The 9,790-nt window shown below is 34.0% G+C and overlaps 1 non-coding gene across 1 annotated transcript; it reads right to left on the bottom strand.

Annotated features, from left to right (window-relative positions):
* Window positions 1–1,195: 1,195 nt before the first annotated feature.
* On the bottom strand, window positions 1,196–1,302 carry LOC124828493 (small nucleolar RNA R71). Its single transcript, XR_015786443.1, has one exon. It is a non-coding gene; the product is annotated as a small nucleolar RNA R71 (small nucleolar RNA).
* Between the last annotated feature and the right edge of the window lie 8,488 nt (window positions 1,303–9,790).

Raw genomic sequence — 9,790 nt, forward strand, 5'->3', positions numbered from 1 at the left:
TTTTTGACGTCCCTATTTGTGTAAGAATGTCTCAGATAGGTCCTCGTTTTCTAAAGTGTATCAAAATGGTCCTTAATTTTGAAAATTGATATCAATTGAGTCCTTTCCGTTAAGTTGGCTGGACGGCGTTAAAAAAATTGATGAGTGGGATGCTGAGATGACGAACGAACACGCGTCCACCACCGAACGAACGCTCGTCCACCAGCGAACGAACGCTCGGCGACCACCGAACGAACGGTCGTCCAGTGTGGAACGAACGGTCGTCCAACGGTAAGAGGTCGACGAGCGTTCGTTCGCTGGTGGACGAGCGTTCGTTCGTCATCTCAGCATCTCACTCATCAATTTTTTTAACGCCGTCCAGCCAACTTAACGGAAAGGACTCAATTGATATAAATTTTCAAAATTAAGGACCATTTTGATACACTTTAGAAAACGAGGACCTATCTGAGACATTCCTACACAAATAGGGACGTCAAAAAGGATTAAACCTATTTATTATTTATCAATTTCAGTTCTGTTTCATTGTCTGTATATCCATTATTTTTAATTTTTGTATATAAATTGTGTTTTGTTTCTATTGTTATTTCTTTGGGTTGATCACTTGAGATTGTTGTTCTGCATGAGAAGCAGAACAAAATCTGAGAATTTATTGTTTGATTCTGAGATTGAGAGAACAACCCCTAGGAATAACAGTAGACGTAGGAGAGAAAATCGAAAAAAAGAAGCTAGAAAAGCTAGCTTGTCTACTACTTCCAACACTTTTTCTTCATCTGATCAAGAAGATAAGGATATGGAGGGACATAATGATAATGAACAACTAAGAGTTAGGCGTACGTTGGAAGATTATGCTTTTGTGTCTATACCTTCATCTTTCAACAATATAGCCCGACCTGTGGTGAATGCTGCTCATATGGAAATGAAGTCAGCATTGATTCACCTTGTTCAAAGTAATCAGTTTACAAGACTGTCACACGAAAATCCCTACGATCATTTGACAACTTTTAATGAGATTTTTTGTAACACTGTAAAAATTTTACATGTGCCAGATGAAGCAATTAGACTAAGTCCTATTCCCTTCTCACTGGTAGGAAATGCCAAGCTTTGGCTAAATTCTTTTCATGAGGGAAGTCTGACTGTTTGGGAGGACGTTGTGTCAAAGTTTTTGCATAAATATTTCCCCCAATCCAAGATAAATAAAGGCAAACAGGAAATATCCTCCTTTCAACAAGAGCCTGAAGAGTCGTTGAGTCAAACATGGGATAGGTTCAAGGGGTTGCTGAGAAAAACTCCAATTCATGGGTTTGACGTTCCTACTCAATTAAACCTTTTCTTAGAGGTTTAAAATCTCACACAAAGCTTATGCTAGATGCCTCAGTTGGAGGTAACATTAGGTGGAAGACACCTGATGAGGCACATGAGATAATTGAGAATATGGCATCTAGTGACAATGATGTTCAAAGTGAGCAAGTTCAAACCCAAAAGAAAGGAATGTTTGAATTGCAATCCCAAGATGCCTTGTTAGCCCAAAATAAAATCATGACCCAACAACTTGAGTCTTTGATGAAAAAGTTCTCACAACTACCAAAGGAACTCCAAACTGTATCACAGGCACAACATCATCAAACTGTGTAAGGTTGTGAACTGTGTGGTGGAGAGCACCAAAATGGACAATGTGTTATTCAGACCAATGAAAAGGAAGAGGTAAATTACATGCAAAATCAAGGTCGTCCAGGCAATTATGGTAATTATAATCAAGGATGGAGACCTCATCCTAGCTTGGGTCAGGCTAGTTCTAGTAGACCACCACAACAACAGTTTCAACAACAACCTAATCTTTATGATAGGACATCCAAACTGGAAGAAACTCTTCAAGAATTCATACAAATGTCCATATCAAATCAAAAGAGCACAGACACTTCTATGAGAAATTTGGAGACACAAATGGGTCAGCTTGCAAAGAAGCTTGAGGAGACATCTGAAAAGAAATTTGTGGCTAATAATGAAGTTCACCCTAGGGAGGAATGTAATGTCATAATAACCAGAAGTGGAAAAGAAGTGGGCTTTGATTCGAAGAAGAAGCCAACAAATAAAGAGATTCAAGCACAAGAAGAGGATGATCAAAATAAGGTAATTGAAGAAGAAGAAAGTAGAGACAAGAAGGAAGGTTGAAGATAAAAAGAGAAAGTGTTGGCGAAACAAATTATCCTAAAAATAATTCACAAAAGGATAAGGAGAGACAAATGGATCGGTTCAAGAAGATATTTAATCAACTTGAGATTACTATGCCCTTGACTGAAGCACTACAACAAATTCCTGCTTATGCAAAATATGTGAAGAAATTCCTCAGTAAAAAGAAAAAGTATTTAGATGAGGAATGACAATGGTGGACGAAACTGCAGAGGAAGAAGGGGAGAGCGCGAGGAAGAAGAAGTTGTTGGGCGACGCAAATGAACAGTCAGTAAGTTAAGTTCAGAACTTAAGAAGAGCTACTACCTCGGTTATTTAAAACCCGAGGCAATATCCCAATATGGCATCGGTTAAAGGAGAAACCGAGGTATAAAGAGCTGGACAGAAAGTATAGAACGTTCAGAAATCATAAATGTCAGGTGGTGCAAGACCAATGACCTCGGTTCCTAGGGCAACCGATGCCTAAGGTTTGACTGATCAGGCATAGCAGGTGTTTGCAGAGAGGATGAACAAGTCTTTCTGCCTCGATACGTTGAATAACTAAGGCAGTATCTCCCTTTAATGATGTTGATAGCCAAAAAGCTTCTGCTTCAAGTGGACAGGTTTACATTTTAGGTTTCAAGTGTCCTGTTAACCGAGGTCATAGCACATTTATGCCTTGGGTCAATGGGAACCGATGCGTATAAGTTCGGCTTATTTACAACATGTCACCACGTTTTGATAGGCTTCGATTTTCTATAAACTGAAGCCTATTGGTCAAGTTAAAAAGCGAATTTTTTACTAGTGTTTGTGACTTTGTTGGCACCTTGCTTTGTAAAAATATGGTTTTTAAAGAGTATGAACTATTGTTTGGTCTTTTGGGTAATTGAGTTGGTCTAAATGCTTTGAATTTATACTCAATTGAGAAAATTGTCCCAATTTAAGTTATAAACAAGTTTATGAATCAAATACAAGGTTAAGGATACCAATTTGGTCTTTTGAATTAGTTTAATTTGCATATTGGCACTAGTACAAAAACATCGTTCAATGTTGAAAATTTTAGGCTTTTAACGACGAATTCGTGATCGATGTCATATCAAGAGACGTAATTCTGATGTGGAATACTATAGGGAGATATTACTGTTTTATATACACGTCACATACTAAAGAAAGTGACGTCTAATATGTGAATAAATAGTTATATTTAAAGGAAGATTTGGCGTCATACAGAAAAGAGGTTGGACGTAAAGTTAATGTCGATACGAAGTACGTAGAACGACGGTACTTGTTGTTTATAGTCAAGTCAAGTAATAAAGAGTTTGAAGTCTATTATTTGAATAAATATTTATATTTAAAGGAAGATTTGGCGTCAAGTGTAAGGGGATTTGACGTAAAGTTGACGTCCAACAGAAAAAGGATGGACATAACGTTAATGTCAAAGTCCATAGAACGACGTTACTTGTTGTTTATTTGCACATCACGTAGTAAAGAGTTTGACGTCTAATATTTAAATAAATAACTTATATTTAAAGGAAGATTTGACGTTAAACAGAAGGAGGCTGGACATAAGGTTAACGTCGACCGTAATGATGTATGACGTTACCCTCGCCCAGCGATGCATTTTTATGGTAATCCATTGTATTATATGAACGTCGATCGGTGTACACGGTAACGTTAACATATATGAACGTCGAACAATGGGGACTAAAAACAAATTCGCTTGATAGTTTAAGGACTAAAAACATATTTAAGCATTTTTTTAATATGGTAAAATCATTAATACTTTTATTACCATATTCTAAAATAATTTAAATAAAATAGATAACTTATTGGCATAAATTAATGAAAACTATGTCATAGGTTTTTTCGCTTTTATACATGTAACACGTCATAAAAGATAATAAAATATGTTATATTCTTATGCAGTTTTTAATGGTCAAAAATATGATAAAATATTATATTATTAGAGGAATTTTTGTAATGGTTTTTAACCATCAGTGACATTATAGTCTTTTCATATAATAACTAATTTTACAGACAAAATTAATTAGTTACATGACTAATTTAAAAACTAATTTACAAATTAAAATTTATTGGTATATTAATTTAGACACTAAATCATTTTAGACAATAAGTTTTTTGATAACCAAAATATTGATAGTTAATGTTATAATACTAATTTAATATCTAATGTACAAACAAATTATAGTTTTTTATTCACAAAATAAGCTACTTTAAATACTATTAATTTTTAATTTATAAATTAGTTTCTAAATTAGTAATTATAGTAATTAATTATTCTTGATCTCTAAAATTAGTTGTTATTTATGGATGGTTTTATACTGTAAACTATTTTCGTTTCTAATAATACCAACATTTTAAATTTTGCTTTTACAAATTATTTTTATATATCTAATTCTAATGGTTATTTTAATTATCATAAATTTTATTTGTAACAATTTTTTATCGTTAAAATATATAATTTTAATCATTTTATAAGTAGTTTCTTAGTGGGTAGTGTAAGAACCAAGAAAATAGAGTATTAGAGTTGATAAGTGTTTTAAAATAATGAGACCAAGTTTTTAAAAGTTAAAATAATTCAATAAAATAAATAAAATTTCTTAAACTCGTCTCATTACTTAAAACACAAACCATCTCTCTAAAACTTTTCCCCTAGTTCTCTCTCATTTCTCTCTAAGATATTTGGCTCCTCGATCATCTGTTTGACAATCAGGAAGTTCCTAGGAGATTAGGACTAAGTAATCTCCATTTTTAAGTGATTAGTTTCTGGTATAGAACAAGTAAGTTTTGTTAGCAAAAATCAAAGATGAAGTTTTGATGATGAACAGATTTGCACAAGTCAAGATCCATAAAGACAAATTGAAGATCTCTGTATTTTATAAAGCTTTTATAATAATCAAAGTTGATGTAATAATGCTCAAATATGTATTAGGGTTGATTCTTGTAATTTATATTTGATTTATTTACTGTTGAGAATCATCCACAAGCTGCTTTAATCGATTAAACCCAGTTTTAATCGATTAGAATGAGGCTGGCACTGAAAACCCAATTGCCCCTGTAATAATCGATTAAAGCTAATAATAATCGATTAGTTAATCGATTATTCCTGAGAATAATCTATTAACACTAGCCGTTGGTGATGGTATCGGAGGGGGTATTTTTCGAAGAGTATAGCGCAGCGGAATTAAAACTCAGAGAGCGGGAAGCGTATTCGATCACAATTAAAATTAATTTTGTCCTTTTAGTAAAAATAATTTTCTTTCAGAAAATTAATCAAACAGTTGATATACGTAAAATAATATGAGTGTAGGGAATAAGAAGATCAACACATAATTTTTATCCTGGTTCGAATCAAAAGATTCTACGTCCAGTCGTTAATCACTATAAATAGTGATTAACCTTTTTCACTAAAAATGGTTTAACAGATTACAAGATAATGAACAGAAATAAAATGAAAAGAATCACTCTACCAACTTAAAGAGAACCGCTCCAGCAATCGACCAACGATTCACAAGCTTCTCCTTTCACAAGACCAGGCAGAGCACCTTGCTAACTTGAAGAGAGTCTGCTCCGACTATCAACACACGATACGCGAGCCTCTCCTTTCACAAGACCAAGCAAGGGAACAATGAACAAAAAGCTCTCTAAGAACGTTCCTCTGACACACAATGTTCTAAGCTTTCTCAGTTCAAAAAACGTTACCTTCTGATTTCTCCAAATCAAATTATATAGCCAAGTACACTGAGTGCCAAAGGTCAGCTCTCAACTGCCATGAATAATCGATTATTGTAAGTGATAATCGATTATTCAAGTCCGTTACAGGATTTCAAAAATGTGATAATCGATTATATGAAGTGATAATCGATTATTCAAGTATGACTTGTGATAATCGATTATTGCTTAACCATAATCGATTATACTAGTAAAAAATACAATGTTTAACATTTTCCTACTACATTCAAAATCTACAAGTTGCTTTTTTAAATATTTTCCTACTACATCCAAAATCTATAAGTTGCAGCATCATCAAAACACATCTTCAGGTTTTACCAATACTCCTTATTGGTAACAGTTGGGGGTTTCAGGTTTGAAAAACTAGCCGTTGTACTCATTTTAATCGATTAATACTTGTGTTAATCGATTAAAAGCGTTAGATGGCCCGTTTTCGAAGAATGGAAGGGTATTAGGCTGAGTCTATAAGATGGCTCACTCCTGATCTCAAAAACAACTCTTCCCTTGTGCTAAAGATCTCTGAACTCTTTGAGAACTCTGTGAGATTGTTGAAGCTAAGGAAACTCTTGTCTGCAAAGTCCTGAAGTGCTACTGCGGTGACAGAGGAATAGCTTGTTCATCCTTGGTGTATCCGAGGAAGTGCCTGGAAGAGAATCGTCCTTCGTGAAGCATTCGAAGGAGGTGGTCATCCTTTGTGAAGATTCAAAGGAAGTGTAAGTTCGTCTCTTGTGGTTTCAAGAGAGGTGGTATTTCTAAACTCTTACAAATTGTTTTTCTTTGTGACTAATATTTATAATTGTTTTGTGTTAGTGAAAAAGGTTTATCTTGTTTGAGATAAGCGAATGGACGTAGGATCCGAGTGATCTGAACCAGGATAAAATCACCTGTGCAATTTTTCTCTTTTCCTTACTCTGTCATTTATATTTAATTATCTGCCCAGTAAGAAAAATTAAGAGAAAAATAATAAAAGGCACAATAAAAGTATATAACCAATTCACCCCCCCCCCTCTTGGTTTGTTCCACGCTAATAATTCCGTTGCAGCGATTCTAACAATTGGTATCAGAGCTTGCTTTGATAGTCATTCAAATGGCAGGATCACATCAAACCTTTGCAGAGGGTGCATCAATCAATAGACCCCCACTATTCATAGGTGAGAACTATGCATTCTGGAAGGTAAGAATGCAAATATTTATTGAATCTATTGATTGTGAAATTTGGGATGTTATTACGTCTGGCTCTTCTGTTCCTACTAACAATACACAGGAACCAAAGCCCCGTGGTCAATGGACCATTGAAGAAAAGAAAAGATTTCAGAATGACGTAAAAGCCCGGAATATCATTGCATCAGCGTTGACTGTTGATGAGTTCTACAGGGTCTCTGTCTACAAAACTGCTCAAGAAATGTGGGACGTACTCAGAGTGACGCATGAAGGAACAGATGATGTAAAGAGGGCAAGGAAGAACTCCTTAATCCAAGAGTATGAAATGTTCCGGATGAAGCAAGGAGAAACAATTTCAGACGTTCAAAAATGCTTCACCAACATTGTCAATCATCTCATTGGACTGGGTAAGTCATTTGATACCGATGAACTTAACATTAAAATCTTGAAGTCTTTAGACAGGTCGTGGCAACCAAAGGTGACTGCAATCTCGGAGTCACAAAACCTCAACACCATGACTATGGCGGCACTCTTTGGAAATTTGAGAGAACATGAACTAGATCTTGGAAGACTTGATGAAGAAGAAGCAAAAGCCAAAAACAACAAGAAGAGTTTGGCATTAAAGTCGGAGGTTGAAAGAAGCAAAGGTAAATCGGAAGATGAAGACTCAGACGAAGAGGAAAATTTAAGTCTTGTGATCAAAAGATTAAACAGGTTCATGAAGTCTAAAGGTAAGGGAAGATTTAGATACGAAAAGAAAGATAATCAAGTATCTTCCTCAAATTACCGATGCTACGGCTGTGGAGAAAAGGGGCATCTAAAAGCAGACTGCCCAAATCAAAAGAAGGGTGAAGACAAAAAGGAGAAAAGATTCTTCAAGAAAAAGAAGGCCTACATTGCATGGGAAGACGACAATGAGACCATTTCAGATTCAAGCGACTCAGATGAAGAAGCAAACATCTGTTTGATGGCAGATGATGATAATGTCAGCCACATAAGTAATTCACACTATTTTGATAATGATAGTCACATTGATGAAGATGAATTGGATGAAACTTATGTTGCATTATTAATTGAATATGAAAAATTAGATATTTCTCATAAAAAGCTGAAAAAGGATTTTAAAAATTTAAAATATGAATTTGACAACCTTCTTGAAGAAAATGAAAATTTGAAGTTTACTTCTGAAAATCTCTCTAAAATAAATGATGCTTTGAAAACTGAATTTACAAATTTGTCTGAAGAAAACAGAAGTTTGAACAATAAATTTTTATATCAAGCAGAAGAAATCAGAAATTTGAAAAGTAAAGTTTTATATTATGAAAAAGAAAAATATATTGCTAATAATGAATGTGAATCTTGCATAAAATTCAAATATTTTTCTGAAAATACAACTACTGGAGAATGTAGTAAAATCTCTGAAAATAAAGCTGCTAAGAAATTTGTTCCTAAAAATAAATATAGAACCCGAAGAGCATGGGTAGAAAAAGGAACGATTAATAGAAACACAAATGTTGTATCCTGTTTTTACTGCATGAGAAAAGGCCATACCTCAAACAAATGCAGAATTAAACATTTTGGTGTTTCTAGTGGAAGATATGCTTGGGTTGCTAAATAATTTGAATCTAACCCAAAAGGACCCATACAAAGAAGTTGGGTACCTAAAATAGCTTGGTTGTTCCTTTTTTTTGCAGGTATTACAGAAATCAAGAAAAGTCATGTGGTGTCTCGATAGTGGTTGCTCAAAACACATGACAGGAGACAAGACGAAGTTCACAAATTTTAAAGAAAAGGAACAAGGTTTTGTTACCTATGGTGACAACAACAAAGGAAGAATTCTTGGAAAAGGGGATATAGGAAGCAAAGACACCTTGATGATCAAAGACGTGCTATATGTAGAAGGACTAAGGCATAACTTAATTAGCATAAGTCAATGTGCGACAAAGGATTCAAGGTAACCTTTGAGAAGAATTCTTGCACTATTTTTAAGAATGATTCTTCTGAAATTGCATTAAAAGGAGTTAAACATAATAATATTTATTTAATTGATTTAGAAAATGCATCAAATAAAAATATTTCATGTTTAGTTGTTAAAGAGGAAAACCCATGGTTATGGCATAGGCGTGCTGCTCATATACATATGCAACAATTAAACAAACTTATATCTAGAGATCTAGTAATTGGTTTACCTAAATTAAAGTTTGTAAAAGATAAATTGTGTGATGCATGTCAAAAGGGTAAACAAGTTAAAAATTCCTTTCATTCAAAAAATATTGTTTCTACTTTAAAACCTTTAGAACTTTTACATATGGATTTATTTGGTCCTTCAAGGATAAAAAGTTTTGGTGGAAACTATTATGCTTTGGTTATTGTTGATGATTTTTCAAGATATACTTGGACTTTGTTTCTCACTCTTAAAAGTGAAGCTTTTAAAGAATTTAAAAAGTTTGCTGTTTTAATTCAAAATGAAAAGGATCTAAGAATAAAAGCTATTAGAAGTGACCATGGTGGTGAATTTCAAAATGAATTATTTGAAAATTTTTGTGAAGAACATGGTATTTCTCATAACTTTTCTTCACCTAGAACTCCCCAACAAAATGGAGTTGTAGAAAGAAAGAATAGATCCTTAGAGGAACTTGCTCGTACTATGTTAAATGAAAATAATGTTCCTAAACAATTTTGGGCTGATGTTGTGAGTACTGCTTGCTAT

This window comes from Vigna umbellata, chromosome 4, assembly GCF_029865625.1.
Source record: "Vigna umbellata cultivar VRB3 chromosome 4, Vumbellata_1.0, whole genome shotgun sequence".
Classification (NCBI taxonomy): Eukaryota; Viridiplantae; Streptophyta; class Magnoliopsida; order Fabales; family Fabaceae; genus Vigna; species Vigna umbellata.